Here is a 13271-nt window from a genome sequence, read left to right on the forward strand (position 1 = left end):
ACAGGGTAAAATGGATTTATTTGGGGTTTAGACCCCATTGGAAGTTGGGCATCTGAGTGTTAAAGACAGGAACACTTCTGTAAGTTGCTTTCAGTTAAGTCTGCGGCTTTGGGGCACATGGTTCAGACCCTGAGTCTGTGTTGGAGCAGACTGGTATGTCTGGCTCAGCAAGACAGGGTGCTGGAGTCCCGAACTGGCAGGGCTGGCAGGGCAGGAAAGCAGGGACAGAAGTACTCTTGGTGCATCAGTTGGCAGTTCACAAGGGAGTTTCTGTGATCCAACTCGTCACATATATTACTTTATTAATTGTGGTCTTTTCCGAGTTCATTCTCCCCTCTTTCCCCTACCAAAGTTTTCTTTGTTTTAAGTCAGTGCTTGCACCTGGGGAAGTATTACCTGTCAAAGGGTGCCCGGGGTGGTGTATATCGTGTCCCAGGTTTCTGGATGGGGACTCAAGCTGGAATATTTAAGTTTTCAGAATGAACCACTAGAAAATTGAACCTGACCCTATTTACTGTCCCAGAACACCTAGCAGAAAGAATACATTTGCAAGAGACCAGCTCCAGAGCTGAATCTAAACGTCACAACTCAAGCATCTCTCTCTAACGTGCACAACCAGAATACCAAATCCAAATCCTTTTGATGTTTGGGACGGGTGGATTTATATTCAGATCTGAATCCAGACCTGTCACCCAGTTTTGTAACTTGGGCCCATCTCTAATTCTTTTATCTGAAGAGCTTGCTCAGCATGCCCACCTCCTGCCATGTGGTATGTCTGAAGTGAGACAGGAAAAAATTGAACCCTAAACCTTTTCACACATGGAAAGGCACCCTTCTTGTCTCCAGAACGTTCATGGATTTCTTCCAGACTATCTCAGGAGCATTCTCTTACTCTGTTCCCCTCCTTCTCTTGTCCACTCACCAGCACTGACCTCCTCTCTTTCCCTTCACATGATCTTGCCAATGTCTTGCCATGAAGATGTCTTGCCATGAAGATCTTCTTTGTAGCTTTTATGTCTCTGGATCATTGACTTTTCAGCTCATTTCAAATCTCAGCTGGGTAGACATGTCTTTTCACCCTGATCTATAGAGCTGTTCATTTCAGTTCCTTCGTATTATTACTTTGTTAGGGAATATAGCTCTGTAAGTGCAATATTTAACTCTCTTTTCATAGCTGGCTCACCCTGAGTAACACTTTGACACTTCATGGTAGGCTCCCGTTGAGTGATCTTGACAGAGAGGAGGGAGTTCTAAACACCATACCCAGGCTACTGGGTGTTTCTCACATGGGAAAGCATAAAGACTTTATTCACATTATGCTAGCCTGTGCCAATAAATGCACAACTCCTCAATGGAAAGACTATAAAGCCCTGCCATAAGGAGAATGGTCATGAGACCTCACAGTCAAAAAAGACTCATGTGCCAGATGGAATGACTGGAAATCAGTCTTTCTCTGGTTTCTTTTTAGCGAACGCATGGAGAAAAAGAAACTTGCCTCCATCCACTATAATTTGAACAGAATCCTTGCAGAGTACAAAACTTATTTTAATGAAATAACTTATTCTCCTTAGAAGATCAAGAAGTGACTTGATCATAATCTATAAAGACCTTCATTGGGAAAAAGTGCTGGGTACTAAAGGGCTCTTAAATCTAATGGGGCAAAAAGGCATAACAAGAACCAATGGCTAGAAGCTGAAGCCAGACAAGTTCAAATGAGAAATAAGGCACATTTTTTTTAACAGTGAGGAGGATTAATCATTGAAACAAACTACCAACGGAAGTGGTGGATTCTCCATCTCTTGATGCCTTCAGATTAAGACTGGATGCCTTTCTGGAAAAGATGATTTATCCAAACACAAGTTTTTGGGGTCAGTACAGGGGTAGATGGGTGAAATTCTATGGCCTGTGTTATATGGGAGGTCAGACCAGATGATCTCAAGGTCACTTCTGGCCTTCAGATCTACAGATCTATGCCAGCACAGACCCATGCCCTCCATTTGTGCTACCTCTGAGTGTGTAGTGGAGTTCCAGAAAACAAGCAAAACGTTAGGATTCATCAGGAATGGGATAGAAAATAGTAGAGATTAGAGGCTATTATAACGCTGTTATATAAAGCAGTAATAAGCCCTTGCTTGGAATACTAGAATCAACCTGTCTCAAAAAGGAGAGCAGAAATAGAAGGGATTTGGAGGGAAGAGATGAAAATGGCTAAAGGAGTGGGAAGGCTTCCATATGAAGAAAGCTGGAAAAGCTCAGGACTGTTTAATTCAGAAGGGGCACAAGAAAGAAAGATGTGATAACATTATGCAAACCTGTGAATGGTGTAGAAAAAGCAGACTGGGTGCACCTATTTACCCTCTCTTGTAACACAAGAACAAGTGGCCTTTCAGTGAAATAGAGAGGTAGCTGATGTAAAATAGATAAAAGGAAAAACTTGTTATGCAAAGCACAATTAGCTCCCAGAACTCACTGCCACAAGATACCAGTGTGACAATCTGGAGGTTAGGCCTACGTCGCCAGTGTGATTTTGTGAAAATGATGGTGTGTTTCTTCCTCCATATTGAGCATCACCTTGACTGTGTGCTTCAATATACACTGTAACTGCCATATTGGATAGCACCATCTCACTTGTGTTAGGCAGTGGCTGGTGCTCTAGGGTTAGTCTACACTGTCAACATTAACGTGGCTTGAGTAGTCGTGGCAGAACCACCTCCACGAGGGGCTTAGCCACTGGTGCACCATCTACACTGGCACTTTCCAGCGCTGACACTTGCTGTGCTCAGGGGGGTGTTTTTTCATACCCCTGAGTGAGAAAGTTGCAGTGCTGTAAAGCCCCTAAGTACCAGCCACTGCCTAACACAAGTGAGATGGTGCAATCCAACATGGCAGTTATAGTGTATATTGAAGCACACAGTCAAGGTGATGACTGGAACGAGAGAGCCATCAAAGGCCATCAGCAACTGAACAGCTTTGCCTGTTGGCTTTTAATGACCCTCTGTCCAGTACAACACTCATGTGGCTGCACCATGGAACATCCCCAGTAGAAGGACAGAAAGAGAGAGGTTCACAGAATGTTTTTTTAAAGGAGATAGGCTTTTTAAGACTTAGGGTATGTCGTCACTATCCGCTGGATTGGCAGGTAGCAATCGATCCTGTGGGGATCGATTTATCGCATCTAGTCTAGATGCGATAAATCAACCCCCGATCGCTCTCCCGTCGACTCCTGTACTCCAGCGCCACGAGAGGTACAAGCAGAGTCGACAGGGGAGCGGCAGCAGTCCACTCACCGCAGTGAAGACATCACGGTAAGTCAATCTAAGTATGTCGACTTGCGTAACTTCGATCGATCCCTCCCCAAGTGTAGACCAGGACTTACTCTGCACTACAAAGGATGGCATAATTATCTCAGTTAAGTGCAAGAAAAATCACACCGCTAGCTGACATAGCTATGCTGGCAAAAACCCTGGTGTAGACACAACTGTGCGGACAGAGTGCTTCCACTGGCATAGCTAAAGTTGTGTGGGGAGGTTGTGTAGCTATGCCATCAGAAGAACTCCTTCTGTTGGATTATACTACATCTCAATGAGGAGACCCCACTAGGAAGCTCAGCTGACATAGCTGTACTGGCAAAGACTCAGTAGAGCAGACAAGCCCTAAGCCAGGGAGAAACATAGCACCAGAAAAAGAGGGTTCAAAGAGTTCCAATGGAGCCAGAGGCCTGAGCCCATAAAAGGCTCTGATGTATTTTCCCCACAACATGGGGCCCTAGCCTTGTCCAATTAGAGCCCTAAATGGACTGTTTGGGGCCCTGACTAATGCTTTCTAGATTTCATTGATATTCAGATGAGAACAGAGAAGGGCAGCCCGTAATTACAGAGGCTATTTTAGAGATGCTGAGAAAAAGACAGTTTAGATATGGCTGACAATGGAGCTAACAGCATACAAAGATGTTGAAAGTCAATTTCAGCAGATGAATCAGTACATGTTTTTTGTCCCAGGTGTTGCCTACTCACCGAATCTTGTTGGAGAAGCTGCTGCAATAGTTGTTCCCTGAGTTGATCTATTCTTTTGGAATTGTTCAAAGATTGTACACCCTGGTCACCACTTCTGCTAGTCATTAGGAAGTGTTGAAAAAGCATGGTAGCATCTCATTAAAATGCCAAAAGTGTGACAAGCTGGCCAGCAAGAGTAGAGGCAATCCATTCACTATGAAATCAGGTTGCGGGTGATATTGATGTGCTAGGTGAGAGCAAAGCTTCACACAGTCCTGTGCCAGAGCTGAAGTCTGATAGCTTGAAAATGAATATTTCAGTTTTCTTTTCTTGATTTGGCCAAGATGTGGTACACTTCATCATCATCATCATCACCATCATCATCACTCCCATAACCACATTGGTCGTTGGGGCACCATTATTGATGAGCAATCAACCAATTGTCTCCACCCCTGACGATTGTGTGTCAGTGCTTGGGTCTCCACAAAGTCCATTCCTGTCCACTCTTTTACGTTGTCAATCCATCTCTTCTCCTGTCTACCTCTTCTTCTCTTCCCCTGTACTATCCCTTGGAGGATGATCTTGGATAGGCCAGATAATCTTGTTACATGGCCATACCACTTCAGTTTGCACTTCTTCACGGTCGTCAGGAGTTCTTCATATGGCCCAGTGCACTGGTTGATGATGTTGCGGACCTCTTCACTAGTTACATGGTTGATGTAGGAGATGCCCAGGATTTTAAGGAAGTATCTCATCTCTATAACCTCTATTTTCCGTTCAATTTCTGCAGTAAGGGTCCATGTCTCACACGGATACAGAAAAAAGGGAGATGACCAATGCACACAGCAGTTTCAGTTTAGATTCCAGGGAGATGTTCTTATTCCTTCAAATTGGCTTTAGCTTTGCTACTACTGCTGTTGTTTGCGTAGTTCTTGCCTGAATTTCTGCCTTGGATCCTTCATCAGTGATGATTGCCCCCAAATACTTGAACTGTTTCACTGTCTCCAACTCTTGTCCACTGACAGTGATATGTGAGCTGATTCCATCACGTGTGTTTGTCATCAGCTTGGTGGCACATTATTTTAACATAGAATCATAGAATCTTTAGGATTAGATTAGATTAGGATTGGAAGAGATCTCAGGGGGTCATCTAGTCCAACCCCCTGCTCAAAGCAGGACCAACACCAACTAAATCAACCCAGCCAGGGCTTTGTCAAGCTAGGCCTTAAAAACCGCTAAGGATGGAGTTTCCACCATCTCCCTAGGGAACCCGTTCCAGTTCTTCAGCACCCTCTTAGTGAAATATCAAAAATTAATGTTGTGAGCAAAAAATGGCAGTGTCTGGATCTTGACATTCCAATGGCTGGTGGTTTAGTTGGTGGTCTTTGAGACACTTTACCAGAATTATTGTCTTCTGGGTTCATTGCATTTAAGGAAGCTGCTGCTTCATGGGCTGAAATATCAGGAATATCCGTGTAATACAAAGAGAAACCATCCTGAAGAAGGTAAAGTAATGGCAGGCGAATTTGCAAAGGATGGAGAGTCATCAAATGCCCCCAAAGTTTTTGAATGCAAGGTTTTCAACCTCATCTTTGACACAATAGTAGCATAATAGAATGATAGATTGTGTAAGGATGACGGAGTAGGAGAAAGTTATGGTTTTTTTGACAGGCAAGAAACTGAAAAGTATCAGTAGCAAAGACCTAAAAAGGCACGTTGGAAATTTAGCAAGCATCCATCCTGATGGTTTAAAATCTGGCAGTTTTGAAAATGAGCTTGAGGTCTTTGCTAGTTTTTGCAAGTACATCTTTAAAGATGCCTTGGAAATGAAGGTGCCCATTGAGCTTCTTACCTACATTCACAAAAGATCTTTAGATGTGACTTTCCTTAACAGAGAAACAGCATGGCACATTTTTTTTTCTGTCATCCTGTCACCTTGGCTGTGAATGAAAGTTTCAGCAAGCTAAAATTCGTCAAGACCTATCTAAGAATGTCCACGGGGCAGGAAAGATTAAGCAATCTGGCTGTTATTTCTACAGAGAACTCATAAGCAAGGTGGGTAGGCTGGGATGAGCTAATTAACAAGATTTCTTCAAAGAAGGCCAGGAAGGTCCCTTTTTAAAAATACCTGGTAGTGATTGCCGTTTGTTTGTTTGTTTTTGGTTTTGGCCAGGGTGGGGAGGGCCCTGGATCTGAGTCATCCAGCTGGGCCCAGAACACTCTTGAATGGCACTGGAAGGGGGGAGAGGGGGACACTGACCAAAATCCCAAATACTTCCAGGAGTGGTAAGGTCTTTGAAGGAGGGAATTGCCTGCAGGATTTTGTTGTTTTCCCCCTAAACCTGTACATCTCTTAAGCTTCCTAAGAAAGAGACAAGGTGCATCAGGTGATATCTTTTATTGGACCAACTTCTGAAAGTGTATCTAGGGACCCCAAGATTGGGGCAGTGGCCGGACTCCGTTGAAGCTCCAGAAGCTTAGCAAACCTGAGGGTATCCAAAAGAGAGAGGCTTGGATTCCCTTCACAGCAGTCCTAGGAGGTGGCCAGGAGGAGAAGCTCGCTAGGATCTGTGAGCAAGGACTGTAACAATCATTCAGATCAAGACTGGGATTTTCAAAAGTGCCCAGGGGCCTAACTTCTATTCATTCCAATGGTAGCTAGGTGCCTAGGCATTTTTGAAAATCACACTAGGTGCCCATCTATCTTTAGATGCTGCAATATCTCTGAAAATCTTGCCCATAGAACTTAGCGGTGTTAAAAAGAAAGCTGTGGAGATGTATATGTTTAATGAAAACATTCACAGTCACAGTAGATGACCAGGAGGAAAAAAATGGAAGGGATGTAAAATCTCAGGGGCATTAACCAAACTCTGAGGGGGCAAAAAAGAAACTTCCTGTATGGACAGATTAGTTACCCACCTTAAGGTTCCTTGCACCTTCCTCTGAAGCATCTGGTGTGGGCTGTTGTCCGAGACAAGATGCTGGAAAGATGCACCAGTGGTCTTAACCAGTAATACAACTCCTATGTTTCTTTATAGCCTATTGTGGGCATCTTTTTATTATCCTTCTCACCTTTGGCCTAGCTACCTGCATCTGCTTCCTCTTCTCCAAAAGCAGAGCTTTCCTCATGTTCTGTGTTGTTCAGTCAGCACTTATGCCCCATTGTTAGCAGCAGTTGATTCCAAAGCAGCAAAGAATCCTGTGGCACCTTATAGACTAACAGACATTTTGGAGCATGAGCTTTCATGGGTGAATACCCACTTCGTCAGATGCATGTAGTGGAAATTTCCAGGGGCAGGTATATATATGCAAGAAAGCTAGAGATAATGAGGTTAGTTCAATCAGGGAGGATGAGGTCCTCTTCTAGCAGTTGAGGTGTGAAAACCAAGGGAGGGGAAACTGGTTTTGTAGTTGGCAAGCCAAGCCTGGAAATTTCCACTACATGCATCTGATGAAGTGGGTATTCACCCACAAAAGCTCATGCTCCAAAACGTCTGTTAGTCTACAAGGTACCACAGGATTCTTTGCTGCTTTTACAGATCCAGGCTACCCCTCTGATACTTGATTCCAAAGGAGAGCTGTATTTAAATAAAAAGAAATACAGAGAAGAAACAAATAAAAAGCAAAGCACTGGACTATCATCTTGGCTAATTGCAGCCTAGAAGGGTCACTACAGTGGGCTATGAGACATGATTACACAGATGGTAGTTGTAGCCTGATAAACTGGTGGCAGTTCTTATTTCATAGCCTGTAGTCTGTTTTGTTCAGTGGGCTCTCAGAAGCTTAGGTACTGTGTTTTCCTAGTTTGCCTTTTTCTTTTCTGTCTCATGGGGTTAGAGTGGGCCGAAATTTTTCCACAAAACATTTTTGGTGGAAGAAATGCCAATTAATCAAAACTGAAACTTCACAAAACAGGTTTGGCTTCAGCAAAACTCCTGACTTGAAAAAATGTTGGGGGAAAAGTTGGAAATTTTTGACATTTTCTGAATGAAAAATTATAATATGGAGGTGTATCTATCTCATAGAACTGGAAGGGACCCTGAAAAGTCATTGAGTCCAGCCCCCTGCCTTCACTAGCAAGACCAAGTACTGATTTTGTGCCAATCCCTAAAGTGACCACCTCAAGGATTGAGCTCACGACCTGGATTTAGCAGGCCAATGCTCAAACCACTGAGCAATCCCTCCCCCTATCTGTCTGCTTTGAAATGACTTTGTTTCAAAATGTAAGGCCTGGTCTACACTAGGGCAAGTTAAGTCGATCTAAATTACGTAACTTCAGCTATGAAAATAGTGTAACTGAAGTCGATGTACTTAGAGCTACTTACTTTGGGGCCTTCACTGCGGTAGGTCAACTGCTGATGCTCCCCTGTCGACTCCACCTATGCTTCTCACTCTGGTGGAATACCGAGTCAATGGGAGAGTGCTCAGTGGTCAATTTATTGCGTCTTCACTAGATGTGATAAATCGACCCGTGTTGAATTGATTGCTCCGGAGATAAGTGTAGACATGTCCTAAGCCAGTTAAACTAAAAGTAAGGCAAGGGGAAGGGGGAGAAAAAAAAGTTGAAATTGAAATGAAATGTTTTAGTTGAGCCAAACTGAAAAAAATGTCTGTTTTTCCATTTGCCAATATTATAGATATTTCAACTTTTTATCCTACTTGAGATGAGAAAAAATGTTGAATTCTTGAAAAGAGCTGAAGAACAGGAAATTGTCTCCTCCTCAGTTCTACTCTTTTTCAGCCTTCGAAGTCTGTGTTTCTCTCCCAGCATGTATGCAGGACATTTTTTGCAGAAGGAGCTCCATTGTTCTCATGAAAGCAGCGCCACCCAGAGGATTCAGGAGGCCTGGGGCAAAGCGGGGAGTGGACATAAAAAAGGCGCCACCCGCTGCGGCGCTTGTACTCACCGGGCAGAGCTCCGAGTCTGCAGCGGCGGGTCCTTCACTTGCTCCACATCTTCGGCAGTGGCAGCTCCTTCACTTGCTCCACGTCTTTGGCAGCACTGAAGGACCCACCGCCGAAGTGCCGCCGAAGACCCGGAGTGAGTGAAGGTCCTGCTGCCGAAGTGCTGCCGAAGACCCAGAGCACCACTGGGTGAGTAGCCAGAGAAGGGATTCTCAGCCAGGGCTCGCAGGGTCCCTGTGGGACCTGGGGCTGGGGGCCTGCGGCAAATTGCCCCATTTGCCCCCGCCTCTGGGCGGCCCTGCATGAAAGTCAGGAGTTAGACTTTTCATTAGCCATGACTTCCTCCTCAGCACAAAACTGCACTTCCACCAATACATCAGTACCATTGCGTGGGTCAATTCACAAAATAATTCAGTGAGGTAAACCTCCCTTGATACACAGGGCTAGACCTTAAACCAGCTCCAAAGGTCTGATGAGGACTCCCTGTGCTGGCATAAAGTTGGATATGTTGACTTTATCCCAGCCCCTACTGGATCCTTCCTGTGCAGGGGGGTGTGTTGAGTCCAGTTGTAGATGAGAAGGAAAATAACAGGAACTGGAGGTGCTAGTCAGAGGCAGGAAGACGCAGAGCCAGAGTCCACCCCATCATTCCTTAGCTGAAGGAATAGTCTCTAGGGGACTTTTTTTAAGCTCATGCAAGTTAAAGCAGGTGTTTGGCTGCTTTGACTTGCACCTAGAGCTGGTTCAGTCTCCTGGTCGCAACATGATTGGGGGAGGTGTAAAGATGGCTTTGGCCAAGGATTGTACTCACATCCTTGCCATAAAAACTGTGGGGGCAATAGAACTGCTGATGGGATTTAATACCACATAAAGGGTGTGGCTGGACAAGGTGGGGGCCTGGCAAGGGTCTCATCCTCTGGGCATCAGCTGACAGCTTGCACTGCATGAACCTGGGCTGGCTGTGCCTGGTGGATGATTCTTCTGGCCCCCAAACCTGCATGGAAGATGCCATTTCGTAGAACCAAATGGTGTCCGCCACACAGTGTGACCTTGCATGCCCTGTCACATTGTTGATAAGGATGCTATTTTGCAAGTGTAGAATTGAATGCACGACTAAAAAATGTCACGTCACATCACTGACAAATAAATGCATTCTCATCAACAGGAGTGTGTGTGTAGTAAGGTTCTATCCAATGTGAGAAAGGACAATACAGCTGAGCCATTAAAAATGGCTTGGCTTTAAGAAGACAGTTATTGTATGTGACTGTACTTCGAATGACTACAAACACAAATGCTGAGGTTTACCAGCGTTGAAATAAAATGAGTGCATAAAGCAGAGGTGTCAAACCTCAACCAACATTATTCTCAGTATTGAACAGGAGTACAGTCAAATGACGGGAAAGCCAAAAGTACTATTACCCCTTGGAAGAATTCTTGGAAGATACTTAATAGACAAGACAATGTCACACTTGTGCAACAGATTTCCTTCATCTTTCTTCCTCTCCCCCACTCCCCACACCCTTTCTTCCTTCCTTGATTCTTTGTGGAGATGGAAGGTTGGAAGGGATGGGGGAAGGATATGAAGGCACATTATAGATGATCAAATCTGTTAAATATAAGTTTATTGTCTGGTCACTTCTACTTATCTAGGTACTTATATGGCCCTCATCACCATGCTATCTGAGCAACTCACCATTGTTAATACCATCTCCATTTTACAGATGGGAAACTGAGGCATTGAGGGCTACATTCACAAAGGGAGTGAGGCACCTAAGACCAAAATTTAGATCCCCCAAACCTGTGTTCAGCTGCTGCCTAACCCTGCAGGTGCTTCAAACCCCCTTAGTACCTACCTTCCTGCAGATAAAGACCCCTAGGTGTCTAAATTTCCACTGGCACATGTGCAAACAGCCACCTATATCCTGAGCTCATGCCTCAGTCCCAGTGGGATTCTCAAATGAAGCGTTCTCCCCACCTATCTTATCTCTGGGCCCAGACCAGTAGGCGTACCATGAGATTGCCTAAACCTGAATGAAACAGCCAGAGGAGGAGGTACTCCTCCCCTCCTCTGCTGTAACCTTTAACCTAGTGGTTCTGGCACTCATCCAGGCTGTGGTTCAATACCTCTCCTCTGTCATTTAAACCTGGGTCCCCCAAGTACCCTAATCACTGGGCCACAGGGTGCTCTGGGATGGGTTGCTGTCAGTCTCCCTTGGTGGCACTGTTCACCAGTAATTAAATATGCATTGGAGCAGAGAGACCGGCACCCAGCTCACCCACATTTTAGGTTAGCATCCTGACCACTGGGCTAAAAGTTGTAAGTGGGGGAAGGGGCTCTACCACCCGTGACCATGGTGCTTTGCATGAGAAAGGCCTTAGGCCCCTGACTCCAGGAGAGGGTTCTGGGCAGGAGTGGCAGAAGGTCCCTAAAAGTGTGTGTGTGGGGGCACCAGTGCTCAAACCATGCCCCTTCCCTCTGATCCCCAGTCCAATGCTGCCCCTCCCTGCTGAGGTCCCGCTCCTGCACCACCTCTTCCCCCAAGACCCTGCCCACTTCCTCTCTTCACTCATCCTTATGGCTGGTAAAAAGTGGGAGGGCCATGGCCCCATGTCCCTGCACCCCCCTTCCCAGCACCCCTCCATGTAGACCTGCCCTTAGTCAACAGATGGGCTCCTATTGAATGGGCTTTGGATCAGGCTCTATGTGCTGGTTGGCAGAAGTGGGTTTTATAGAATTGTGTAAAAATGGAGAGGGTAGGGGCGCTATGGAGGAGTTTGTTCATTCGCTAGAACCAGAACAGGAAATTATATTGGTAGGGTCAGAACATCGGCGGGTGTAAATTGATGGAACTCCATTGAAGTCAACAGTGCTATGCCCAATCACACCCACTGAAGAACTGCCCCTTAGTTTAGGTAGATACCAAAAGTGTGTTATTGATGATTTATTGAACACTGACAGTCTTCCCTGTGACAATCCAGTGCATTAGGTGCTGTTGTTTACCCAGATGGACAGATAGGTGGAGACAGATGTAACCCAGTGTATGCTACAGATCCCACTCTGTGCCTAACCCAGAGATGGTAGGAATCTGGTTCAGCTCCAGGTACGGAGCTTTAGCAGCTCATGCTAATAGCTTTGGAGGTCCCCGTTTCAATCACTGGCTTGCTGGCCAAGATGGCACCTTGTTCCACACACTGCCAAGTTTTGGCCAACCATGCCTCAAGATCTAAACTTTGCAGCTCAGGCCCATCTCTAAGCTACGTGGTCCCTCTCCCAAGCAGATTTCAATCTAAACATCCACACAACTCAGTACAGATGCACGACATACCAGGTGGACAGATGAAGGTCCAAGTTCAGCCCAGTGTGACGTTTGTTGTGGTGGATTTTGCCATCATTATTATTGCTCTGATTTTAAATGTCACTTGTTTTCTTGGGGAAGCATGACCGGATGGCTTTGAGGAAGAATTGATGAACCATTTGAATGATTCATGGAGGAGAGTGACAGAGAGAGGACCAGCTGTGAAAGGGTTAAAGGAGTGAGTTCCCCCAACCCTGCTGCCAAGTGACTTTAATGTTGGTGAAAAGTGCCAGAATGAAATCCCTGGAAACTGTCCTCCTCTGTTTGGGTCAAATCCCGATCCCATTAAAGTCTGTGACAAACTCTCACGGACATCAATGGAATTAAGTTTTGGCCATTTCGGCACAAACAGGACCAGTGTGGAAATGTAGTAGCATAATCATTCCTACTCTGCTCTACCGGTCGGCATCACATCTGACTCAGCCAGACCACGTCCAGGGATGTTCACTTTCACTTTCCACGCAAAGTTTCAGTCCTTGGCACGTTTGCGGAGTAAGCGCACCGCTTGCAGCACTGTAGGTGCTTTTTAACGATACAAACATCTGCCCACTAGGAAGTGTGCTGAGACCACCAAATGTACTTTGTCTCCCCTACTGATCTGCTGTCAGATGCAGGGCTGTTAACTCACCAGGCTGAGCGCTCTGAAATTTGATGGTATTTTTGCCCTTCCCCCAGACATGCATGCTCTGCATTTACTGTCCTCTCCTGTTCCTCAGAGGGCATAGCTGCTGCATAATGCTACAGGGAAGAGAACAGGAATGACTGACAACAGATTTAGTAGATAAGGTGCTTTTAAGATACAGGCCAGAGGAGGCTGCAGGAAACCTGCCCCCAGGAGGTAAGTGTCAGCTTAAGAGCCAAGAAGGGTGGGAGGAGCAAAGCCAGCTAAAGCCAGGTTAAGCCAGCTCTTCTATAGTTAGTTTACAGCATTTAAAGTTTAAACACTGCTGCCCCTGGCTAATCTATCATCTCACTTGGCATACAATGATTTTTTTTATACTTGGGTAATATTATGTTA

This window comes from Chelonoidis abingdonii, chromosome 1 (assembly GCF_003597395.2).
Source record: "Chelonoidis abingdonii isolate Lonesome George chromosome 1, CheloAbing_2.0, whole genome shotgun sequence".
Classification (NCBI taxonomy): Eukaryota; Metazoa; Chordata; order Testudines; family Testudinidae; genus Chelonoidis; species Chelonoidis abingdonii.